This window comes from Notechis scutatus, chromosome 2 (genome assembly GCF_049901735.1).
Source record: "Notechis scutatus isolate UNSWTSFEM ecotype Mainland chromosome 2, rNotScu1.2, whole genome shotgun sequence".
Taxonomy (NCBI): Eukaryota; Metazoa; Chordata; class Lepidosauria; order Squamata; family Elapidae; genus Notechis; species Notechis scutatus.
Window position 1 is genome coordinate 37732432 of NC_142010.1, and position 12504 is coordinate 37744935.

Genomic DNA, 12504 nt, shown 5'->3' on the forward strand with positions numbered 1-12504 from the left:
TTCTCTGGAATCTTATGAATCAATTGTAATTATAAAAATTACCCTTTGGAAACGTGTTGGAAACATTCTTTTTATGTTCACGTCACAGAAAAAGTAACCTGCCCAACTTCCCGTTAGCTTAATTTTTCCAAGAAACAAATTACATTACAGCAATCTTATAGTATTTTCAGAACAGTTTTATAGAAAGATCATTACCTATACTGAAATAAACAAGAAGGGAAAACAATAATTGAGATTTTGGTATATTCAATATATATTGTAAATGCATCATAGGTTAAAAAGTTGTTGCAAATATTCTATGAATAAAATATCTCAGATGATCTTATAGACAATTATTATTAATACCAAACTATAAAAATCTACTACAACCTAATAAAATAATGACATTTTAACTTTAGTAACAATTTTTGATAAGATTTACTATGCCATACTTTCATCTATAATTCCATGATTTCAAATTTATCTTTAATATTAATAAAACTTTCATATAGATAATTTGACCAGTTCTATAGTTGTTCAGCCCTTCAAGGTAGATCAGTTTAAGAAAGAGACACAAGAAATATTAGAATTCTAATGATATTTTTTATTGAAGTTTACAGATACAAAGATAAAAGTTAATACAAACAAATTTATTATATTTTAATATAATAAAAATACAGAAAAAAGAAACACATATATACACACACAGTGACGTCTCCCTCCATCAAGACAGGTACTAATACATTCAGTAACCGATAATCTCTAATACTTCAACAAAAGTTTTTTCCCCCTTCCCATATCTCTTGTCTCATCAATAAACAAATTATAAAGCCTTGTCATTTAGTCCTAATCAGCAAAAGTCCATTAAGTAACCTGGATGATTTTGGACCAACCACTCTCTCTCACCCTAACCCATGTCACAGGGTTGTTGTGGAGAAAATACAGGAAGAAGGTGTGTTGTGGGTATGTTTGCCACCTTCAGTTATTTGTAAAAATAATAAAGGTGAGATACAAATAAATAAAAATAGAACATAAATAAAAATAAATAATTGTGCTTCAAAATAAAGTAGCTTGTAAATCACTGGTTTTCAAATATTTGAAAAAAATTATATGGAGAGAACGAGTTCAAATATCATATTAAGCTCCAATAGTCTTGTTGGATTTTGGCTATGTTGTGCAAATCAAGCCTCTGTGGCATATAAAGCATATCTCAAGAGGCTTAACACCGATTTTCCCAACCTGAGCAGCGTGTAGATGCATAGTTTTCAATTTCTAAATCATCAGTAAGGATTCAGACGAGATGGGGATTCTAGGAGCTGAGATTCACAAATGTACAGGGCAGCTAAGGATGTAGAAGATTAGTTTCTTGTGTTGTAAGAGCAACAAAAATTATTAGAAAAGTGGAGGCTAAAACATATGAAGAACGGTTGCAGGAATTGGGTATGTTTAGTTTAATGAAAATAAGGACTGGGGGGACATGATAGCAGTGTTCCAATATTTAAGGCAGGGGTGTCAAACTTGTGTTGTCACGGCACAAGGGGACTTTTTTCTGCTTCACTAAACCGGGTGGGGGCAGGGCCAGCACATGATGCATCTGGCCACGGGCTGTGAATTTGACACCCCTGATCAAAGGGGTTGACACAAAGAAGAGGGAGTCAAGCTATTCTCCAAAGCAAGGCAGGGGAAGAAGCAATGGATAGAAGCTAATCAAGGAGAGATGCAATCTAGAACTAAGGAGAAATTTCCTGACAGTTACATGTTCCATCAGCGGAACAACTTCCAACACTGGAGGTTTTAAGAAGACATTGAATGACAATTTTTCTGAAATGGTGTAGGGTCTCCCGCTTGGGTGGGGGGTTGGACTAGATGACCTATAAGGTCCCTTCCAACTCTGATTATCTGTTATCTGTTACCTCCAAGGTCCCTTCTAACTCTGTTACTCTGTTAACCTATTTTGCCAATCATTTTTAAACAAATCTTGTTTTGGTTCAATAAGTGAATCAAGATACAGAGACATTTGAAAGAACAAAGGCAGACTGTTCCAGCTATATTTATCTATGATATTTTATATTTGTGGCCCAGGTTTATATTATTACACCATATCAACTTATTAGCCTTTCATGTGGATTTCCCAAGTCTTAATGAGATGAAAACATCTTGAGTAATTATCCTTACCATTACTTTTCTACTATTGAATTCTCCTGCTTCCTTCTTTTTCTTAGGGCTTTGATTCTCTATGTGTACTGTGAAAACCAATGGACTATTAAATTCTTTTTTACTCCATGTTAGGGGTTTCCATACTTCAAAGATGATTTGAAAAACGTGGTTTTGGTGTTGTCCATGTACAGTATCTGTTTTTTTTTTTAAATTAAAGTGGATACTTTTAAACCTGCTCTGTGAGTCTGAAATAAAAGGAGTCACTCCTTGAAGAAGCACATTCACTTTAATGAGTAGATTTCTTAAAGCAAATGCATATATATTTTGCAGTCTTATATTTTAATTAATAGCAATGAGGTGATGTGTACTCATAAGTGGCCCAAAGCACATCTTCCAAATTATTTTTGAAAAGTGTGCAGCCCCACTGAATATGTGATCTTAGAGCATTTGATGTTGAGCACATTATTTTAATCATTTTACATACATCCATGAATGTATCCACAAAGTAAAGAGATCTATCAATTAATAAATACACTTGCTCCTTCCCTGATTCTTTAAAAAACTCTTTTAGTAATTTCTCTGTCTTTTAGGATAGGAGTTCAATAAATATTAAAATAAATGGGTAAAGAGGGAATATCTTCATCAGAAGAGCTTGTGGACTTCCTGTTCTCTTATCTGGCAATCAGCATTAAATTATGAATCGAGTTTGATGTTATATGATACACATCTATATGCTCAAGTGCTGATCCTGAAAGGATTTGAATACTATGGATATTGCAGTTAATGTTCCAAGTGGCTTGTAAAGAGGGAAGCTTGTTTATGTGTGATATACAATAACCGTTTAAATCATAACCCAATATGCTGGGGGACAACAAAACAAAGAGATATGAGGTTTAAGGCTGGGATCTTAAAGACGTACACCGAAAGTGAGCCTTCAATGTGCAGGCTGTTTGAAGAAGCAGCTTCCCAATCTGTGTTTAATAATCTCTTTAAAAGTATACAGATGAAGGCTAGCGACTACTACATTTTATCAAAGGCTTGAAACATCTAACTTGTGTTTTCCTTTCTGTCTCTGAAGGAAAGATAAATGTGATGGGAAACTGGATATCATTACTGCTAAAAAATATTCTCAGTTTCTGGTGTGCTTAACAAGTGAAACCACCAGTAATGATGTAATTTAGCTTGTCAAAAAGGAAAGAGGGCACATAGGGAAAACAAAAGGATGAGGCAGAAGGCAAGGTATAACTAAGGGGCACAAACGCACTGTGTCATCTTCTAATTAACTAAGTGATCCTTTATCTGTCAAATCAAGCAGGGAGATCCACAGACTTGTGTCTTATTGATATTCACATTATGGCACAGGGAGCAGCGGTTCTTGTCCCAGTGGTTATAGTTAAACATTTTCTTTTTTAAAAGATTGCTTTGCGTGGCCCGAGGTGGTCACCATTACCATTCATAGGGAAATGAGCAAAGGCCACCCGAACTTCTACCAGGAGAGAAAAAGGTGATCTCTAGGGGTACATACTGATTTCTGAACAATTATGAGGAAGAGCCTATTTAAAAAGGCACACCTCACAAAACAACCCATACTATTATTGTCTTCTTTCCAGTTTCCAGTCTTTTTTTTTTTTTTAAACAGTTTTATTTTTGGCAAAGGATTATTTTCCTAAATTAGGAAAAGAAACATGAAGCACCAGTTACTCCATTTTTAATTTCATACAAGAGGTAAATATGTATTTAATAAAGCTCCGCCATGAGGGGGGCTGGAAGGAATTTGTTCTAGCTCATTGATTGTGAGCCAAGGCAGTTGTTACAAAATTCTCAATCCCACAAGAACAATAATCCTTAAAGATCAATAATACAATTATCTCCTCTCATTGGAGAACTGCTGGGTCCCCCCCCCCTCAGGACTTACCCCCTCATTTTCTGACACCAATAAGATCAACTAATAACACAGATAAGGTATTGGCTCTATTGTTGCTGTTCTTAAACAATTTAAAGTTACTAATGGCTTGTTTTCAAATACACAGATATAAACGTCAGTGTCAATTAATCCACTGCTTGGAAATGCTTTTGTGTGCATCTTTCACAGAAAGCTAAAGATATGAAAGCCCAAAGCAGTGTTCACATAATCCAGTAGTGTTTATGAATATGTGCACCTTCGAATCAGTGTTGGCAATTGCCTGGACAAGTCCCTGCAGTTTTCTTGGCAAGATTTCAGAAATGGTTTGCCATTGCCATCTTTCTCCTAGGGCTGTAAGAGACTGACTGGCCCCAGCCTCCCAGTTTCTAGCCTGGTGCTCTAAGCACTATACCAAACTGCCTGAATTATTGAAATCTTCAGTCACCAGTTGAGCTCTAGTGGCTAAATTAAACTAACCCCCCACCCCAATGATTTTTAGTTTTAAACTCTGTGTGGTATACTTCAACAGTAAGGAAGGCTTGTTCAACAATTATCTAATGCAGAATATCGACTTTTAAATAAAAGAACAATTGGGTTTTACACAACTGGCTGCTTGCCAATAAGCAAACAGCTTTTTTTTTCTATTTTGAATGTCTTTCCAGTACTCTTTTTCCAAATATTTTCTGGAATGCTAGGATTTCAACAATAAATGGGTATGCTGTTTTGAGAATATTACTAAATATAAAATTCTTAGATATTAACTTAATCTTCTGGTTGTACTGGCTTGCAAGACCTGGATGAGAAAAACTACAACCTAGTGCCTCCAGGTGGGCTACCAACCCCATTAATACTGACCATTATCATGATGAGTGATCCAACTTTTCATGCTGTAACCATTTAAAGTTTTCAAAATATTAGTGGCAGACACACATTTCAGCAAAATAACTAATAAGACTCTGCAACGAATGCCCAGAATAGGAATGTATAATGTTTAGCCCTTCATACATGGCTGAACTACAATTACTAGCAATCTCAGTGAACCTGATCAATGGTGAAGGATGCTAGATGTTATATTTCTGCAACATCTGGAGCACCATCTCTTGATCTAAAGAATTCCTCAAGCACAGATGTAAAGTTTTTTTTTAAATTGGAACTTGCTTTATGTGTAAAAGGATGGATCCAATTTCCCTCCACAAGCAATGGAACAGCCTCTGCAGAGTTTAGCTCCCCAATACTTTGAGGATTGCTCCAGTTTCCCACTCAGATCTATTTTTGCATAGATCTACAAGATCTGTAGAACCTTACATAAATCTATATTATCTAGAAAACGGAAGAGGGAGAGCATTATTGCTAAAAATATTTCCTTCCTAAGGGAAGAGGCAAAACTGGATGGAGTTGCATCATGGGTGTCAAACTCATCGTGTCACATTGCCATCCTGTGACGTATCATGACTTTTTTTCCCCTTTGCGGAGCCTGCGGACAGCCAGTTTAACACCCCTGATTACATTATGATCATCTAATCTATTGTAATGTATGAAATGCAGCTCCTTTGGAGAATAGTTACTTCAGTGACTAAAACAGCCTACAGGTTGATGAAGAAAATTATTCCAGTTGATTATCTATGCAACACACAATATTTTTTTTACCTTTTTCTTTTTTCTAGTCTACCTTCTATTTTATATCATTCAAGACTATATGCAAAAGAAGTTGGAGATTGAACTTTGCATGAATTTTTGAGAATGCACACATCAAATATCTTCCTTTGACCACAGCTAAGTTCAGAGGACAGTTAATGAAGGAGAATTAATGAAGGAGAACCATGGACCTGACAAACAGATAACCTTTTGCTTGACTTCATAATTATTTAGATCAGGTAATGCTTTGGTTAAGTCAGGATTGGTATTTACTTGAATTTATTTGAATCTGAAGCCAATCTCAAGGACTTTACAATATGTCACCAAGACGGCCATACCACTCAGGTGTTAAATCTTCTTCCTGAGCTTCAAGATGCAGATTCTAATTTAAATAGCTGTTTTGTGTGATTAAGAGTAATTTGAAGCAATTAAAGAAAACAGTTCATTTGTGACAGGTGGCAGAAAACCAGAAGAGATAATTACTTTTTTTTTCAGCCATCTGTGTTAATTGCCATTAGCCAAATTAAGCTGAGATGAACCTCTTTTGAAATTCCAGGCAAAGTCCTTTCCTCCTTCAGCTTGTAATACAATACTGTCTTAAGACTAATTAGAAAAAAAATAATTTCATCCTACAAGCCATAAAGCATCTATTTATTAATTTCAGTGAATGTTATAAAACATGATAATTAAAATTGAACTATTATGATTGTGGAGGTTGTTTCTGGTGAGCATAAAAAACCTCAGTTGGAAGCAACTCTAAGAAAGTTGTTCTTTAAATAGAAATGAGTCTGAAAAATATTATTTCAGGGTTTTTTTTGGTAGGCAAAAATGCAGGACAGAAAAACTTGTTCTATGGAGCTTGGTGTCTTTTGGATAAGGGAAGGTCTCTTGTTTTCTCTATTATCTTCCTGATTTTTTAAAAATAGCAAAGTCTCTTTCATCCAGCTTCATATTCTATTTCCTTTTCTTTCCCAAAATCACGCCAATCAGAAAATGAAAAATCTGTATAGAATATGCACGTATAAATTGTCAAAAACCTAAGCATAATGCCCACTTCTTCCATTACATTAATATTGCTTTCACCTATTATTCATGAAAGGGTCTGCCTCATCTGCTTCATTGCCAATGATAACCCAACGGTATATAAGATGATATGTGTGCATAAAAGTCCATATCATCTTAAATGACATGACAGCTATTGTCTACAGCCCCCTTCCCACTTCTGGGAGGGATTCAGCCATAGGTCTGCCAAAAGAAGGGTCATGATTCAATTTGACAGGGGAAGGGCTTAGGCATATTTTTCCTTAATTGCTTAGCTGTCATCTTAGATGCTACCTTGGGTGACTTTTTCCAGTTGGAGCAATACGTAGTATATGATATATTCAAATGCCCCAATATTTCTTTTATTTGAGTTGTTCCTCATGAAGAAGACAAATAACTATTAGTCATTCTTTCTTTAACCTATCCGGTGGTCATGATGGCAGAGAATGATTGAAAGAATGAATGAAAGTGAGACCATTTGGACTGCTTTCATTTGTCTTCTGTTCCCTGCAACAGACGTTTCACAATTCATAATATTCACAAAGAAGAAGCAGGTCTTGAAAGAGGTCCTGAGCTGCATTGTAAAGCCATACAGTAGCATCCTTTTTTTTTCTTTTTCACAGCAGGAAGTGACTTAATGATCCTTTCTGATACATTTTTATCTCCTTGCAAAGATTGTAACTCTTTCATGGAGGAACATAAAATGTACATGTTAACATAGCCTTACAAAAATGGTATGTGCTACCCTTCAGCTGAACATATCAAGAGAAGAATTTAAGATGGATTCAAAACTAGATTTAACAAAAATGTCATACTTTCACCCATTTTCCACCCGTAAAAACTGTCAGATACATCCAGTTTATATGTTTAAAGACAATTACACAGGGTAAGAAATTATATTGCCTTAATTTATTTTCCTTTTTTTTTCAGTGTAGATAACTCAGTTTTAGAAGTATTCTGGAAGGCTTACAACATAAAATTAAATAAGGCTTAACATTTAATAACCATGGACAACACAAACAATATAAGAGACACAGCATAAAACAGCCAGTTTGGTGTAGTTGTTAAGATGAAGTCCTAGAAACCAGAAGACTGTGCATTTTAGTGCTGTGTTAGGCCCAAAAGCCAGCTGGATGACTTTGAGCTAGTTGCTGTCTCTGATACCAGTTGTTGTGGAGAAAGCAGGGAGTATTATATATGATTGCCACTTTGAGTTACTTATAAAGTAATAAAAAAGCGGAATAAAAATCTAATTTAAAAAGTCAAGAATTATGAAGTAAATTAAATGTAGCAAACCAAAGGAAGGCAAACCACAATGCTGGAACATCTCTGTTGTTAAGGAAAGACTAGCGAAAATATGTGTAAATGAGAGATAGAACAGAGATGAACAATAGGGGTTCAAAATAGAAGACCCTTAAATCATCCAAAGAAGTAGCATAATGGAAGAATCCTGAGAAAACAACAATCTGACATGATAGATGCCTCCCTCTTGGTCAACAATGGTTGTCAAGAAGAGGGAGAAGTGAAACTCTCTGCCTTTTAATCAACTACTGATTAAAATCCCCTGAAGTCATATTTTTATGACATTTTTGAAGGATGAATAAGCAGTGCTGCCTTTTATCCATAACAATCACTCCAGTGGGTCTCTTTAACTGCCCTTAAATTGTGATTTTTGCCATCACCAGTGATAGACACAAAATTGAGCAAGGGGAAGGCTCCCCCCCTCCCCCGCCCTATATTGAGGTATTCTGCTTTAATGTATGGGGAAATGGATTTTGTTTCACTTGTTCATAGCAAGCTCTGTTAATCCAACATATTGAAAGTATAACTCTCATTAGCCATGAATGTGTCTAGCACTCAGAAAGTTGGTGTCTCATAAAAAGCTTCAGTGCAGAAGTACCAATGTAGTGTCACAATTATTGTCCATCACTCAGTGCAATATCCTCAAGCAATGCTTTTATCAAATGCTTATTGATTAAAACCTGGTGTTCTTCCTCGGTCTAAAGGATTAGGAAATATTACTGTTGATTTTAATAGTGTTTAGTAGACAAAAATCAGATATAAAGCAGTGTTTACACAGTATCTGTTTCTTTAAGGCTGGATCTTCTGAAACAGCCAACCTTAATTTAGAATATTTGAAATATTTCAAAGTATTTTAAAAGTGATTGGATTTAGATTATGTTTCCTTCCCTTAGAGCTGTATAGAATGATAAGATTCTTCCTTAAATATTTTTTCCCTGAAGGATATTAAGCTATGTATAAAAATAAGTACAGTTTTAAAAATATATTAAACAGATTTTCTAGAAGGCAGGCATCTATATTTCTCCTCTGCCTTCTGGGGCAAGGGAAATAGAAGGATTATACAGTATATTTTGAAAGATACCATATATGTAGGCCTCCTGTACACCATTTGTAGGGTAGGGTAGGCTACAGATTGGTGAATTTAAAGTGTGTTCTCCCCATCCATAGTATATTAATTATTTTTTTGTTATTATCATTTCAATATATACATATATACATACACACACACACACACAAAGCAGTTGTTACTTCCACAATACTGAGGTATGATAAAAAGCATTATGCTCTATATCTCATTAAAAAAAATGAATAGATTGCTGAAGATCAGGGCACACCTTCCAGTTAAATAAAATAAAAATTAAAAAATGAAAAGTGGTTGAAATCTTGCAAGGCTGGCCAGTCTTGTGAGATTTACAGTAGACTCAGCTAATATCTTATTTGAGAATATCAGCAAGCGGGAAAAAAAATTAACATTCTTATAAGATACCTCACAAAGTGACATTACTAAAATATCAAAAGGTTCAGCAATACTGTGAGAGTTTAGGCCATTTGGGAGCTAAGTTACAGGAACTTCTAATCCCCTGTGAAAAGAAACAATTATATTTCATAATCTCAGTCTGCATTAGGGAGAATCCAACTGCAGAGTTTAACCCTTTCAAAATGCCAAATTAAGTGCAATATTGTACAATTTTCTACTTTACATGTGAACAATCACGTGTTATTAGTCTTTTCACACATGTGTCAAGATTTTTCAGCTCAAGGTTTACTATAGCTATAAATTCCTACCCTAAATATTTATAATAATCATACCTCTGCAGCTAAAAATCAGCATGCCAGATTTATTCAATTACTCAACTGAGATAGGCTTTACATCTATGCTTGCAACTGCTAAGCGAACCCTTAGTACAAAAGACTTGAAAGCTGATGAATAGGAAATTCAGTCAAGCTTGCTTTCAAATAAGATCTGTAATTAAGATTTCTTTCAAAAATAATGGTCGAGTGTGGCTCAAAGGTGCTCCAAAAATATTTTTGTGGGTTTTTTCCCCCAGTAGTGCCTTTCAAAATTTACTTAAGAGATGCATCTCTCTACATATCACCAAGGATAATTCTAAATTGTGAACAAATAAAAAAAGACTTGTATGAAAGCACTTCTCACTCACAGAACAGGGAAATTTTATTAGTTGATATTTTACCTTGGCCCTGCATCTCCCATGTTCAGCTATAAAACGAAGGGTTTCATTTCTAGGTGTCCTTCATACAAAATTGGCTCCCAGTTACAGCAGCCATTTGTCAATGGCTAAAGAGCCTGAGGCTAGAAGTAGACATTTACTTAAAGGACCTTCAGAGTCTTTTAAAGAGACCGCTGGGACCCACCAACTGACCAGCGTGTGACATCCACCCTAACTCCCTCCTCTGTCGCCTTCACTTCTTGCTGTGCTATTTCTTTTAATTGAGTCAGCTCAGTGTGGGCTGTTCCAAATCACTTTAACCTAAACATGCCCCCGGACTGAAGCTCCTAATGACCTTCCCTTGGCCCTAAACACATATGGCTGAGACAATGCAAACATCATTTGGAAGATGAGTAAATTCAATAACTCAATTACCACTGTACCAAAGCTACATCCATCAATGCTCGACCACAGGAGCATGGATTTTTAGCTCCCTGCCTTTCCGTGGCTAAACATTTGGGCAAGAGCAACTAATCAATTTAGAAATGATTAAACAGAAATTTGTAACACTTGGCATTATTAAACCTTCAATCTTCATTATGGCCTGTTAACAATTACATCATGCCAGTCCAAAATAAATTAGCAGAATCTGGCAACCTTTTTGACATCATACATACTGGAGGAGGGGGAGAAAATTTATTACAGAATCTTGCAGGTTTACTAGCTTATACTACCATACTGGTGTTCTATGGGATGGAAGATTTATTCTGGATAAGGCGTATGCTTAGAAAAGGAACACATCTTTAAAAAAAAAAAGTTTGCCTCTATCTCAAGACTCAGGACAGATAGCCATTACCAACAAATCACAGGTAAAAAAATAGTCAACTCTAACCACAAAACATTATCAGGGATAAAATGCACCATCCACTATTTATGTCAATCTCTTCTCCAAAGGTCTAGCAAAAGAAGATCATCACCTGCTTAGGAGAAGGACATTACTCAAGGCTGGGGAAGCCATCAAAAATATTTCTTCCATGATCCTGTCCCTTAACTATCTAGGACAGGGCTGTCAAACTCACGGCCCACGGACTGGATGTGTCACTTGCTAGCCATGCCTGGTTTAATGAAGTGTGGTGGGGGTGTCATGATACGTCACATGATGCACCATGATGATGCGAATTTGACACCCCTGATCTAGGGAGAGAGAATCAGAAGCATAACATTCCTGATAGAAAAAATTTACTCAAAGTTTGGGTTGGTCCTACAGAAATGAAAGATTTGTATCATAAATACAGGAGTCAGTAGAACTGGTGTTGGCCATTCCCAGGAAAGTAGGGTATGCTTACTTTATATGATTAAGTTTTCTTAGAACGGGAGAAGGGAGTAAAGGAACACTCTGAGGAAGTAAGGTGCTCAGTTTCCCAGTTTAGTCAGGAATATAATAACTGGTTAAAAATAGCATAGAAAAAATCCAGCAGTAGAGATTATGCATGGGGAATCTGATCTGATCTAGGTCTCTTGTAAAGGGTGACAGGGAGGACACTAAGACCTTATCTCAGTGTTAAGATATTCTACAATTACGTTTAAGAAAAAGAATAAACATAGTATATAGTATTTTTGTAAAAAATGGTTCATGTGATTGACATGGATGGAAACAAGGCCAATAAAGAATGTGTATGGGTGTGTGTATGGGTGTGTTTGGGCATGAAAAGTAAATCCTAAAATAATCTACACATTCTAATTGTTTTTGTTCTCTTTAGATGCAGCTACTTAGAGAGGGATTGTTTAAAGATACATATTAATGTACTGTGAAAACAAGGTTTCGTGTTTGTAATTTTAAGTAGCACAGTAGCATACATTTCCAGTAACAAAAGGGAAACCTATCTTGATCTTATAAAAGGCAATACTATTAAAAGCTAGGTTTTAAAGTCAAATGCATCAGGATATGCTTTTTAGCAGATTTGTATATCTACTTTATGTACATTTAAAGCAAATGCAATGTTCTGTCTGCTGTAGGATTAAATCCAATATATTACTTGGTTCTTTCCTTCCTTCCTTCCTTCCTTCCTTCCTTCCTTCCTTCCTTCCTTCCTTCCTTCCTTCCTTCCTTCACTCCTTCCCTTCCCTTCCCTTCCCTTCCCTTCCCTTCCCTTCTCTTCCCTTTCCTTCCTTCCTTCCTTCCTTCCTTCCTTCCTTCCTTCCTTCCTTCCTTCCTTCCTTCCTTCCTTCCTTCCTTCCTTCCTTGCCTGTTTTTGAAAATGATTACAATGCTGGACTTTGGAGATTCCTCTTCAAATACCTACTCTGGAGTGGAATTCA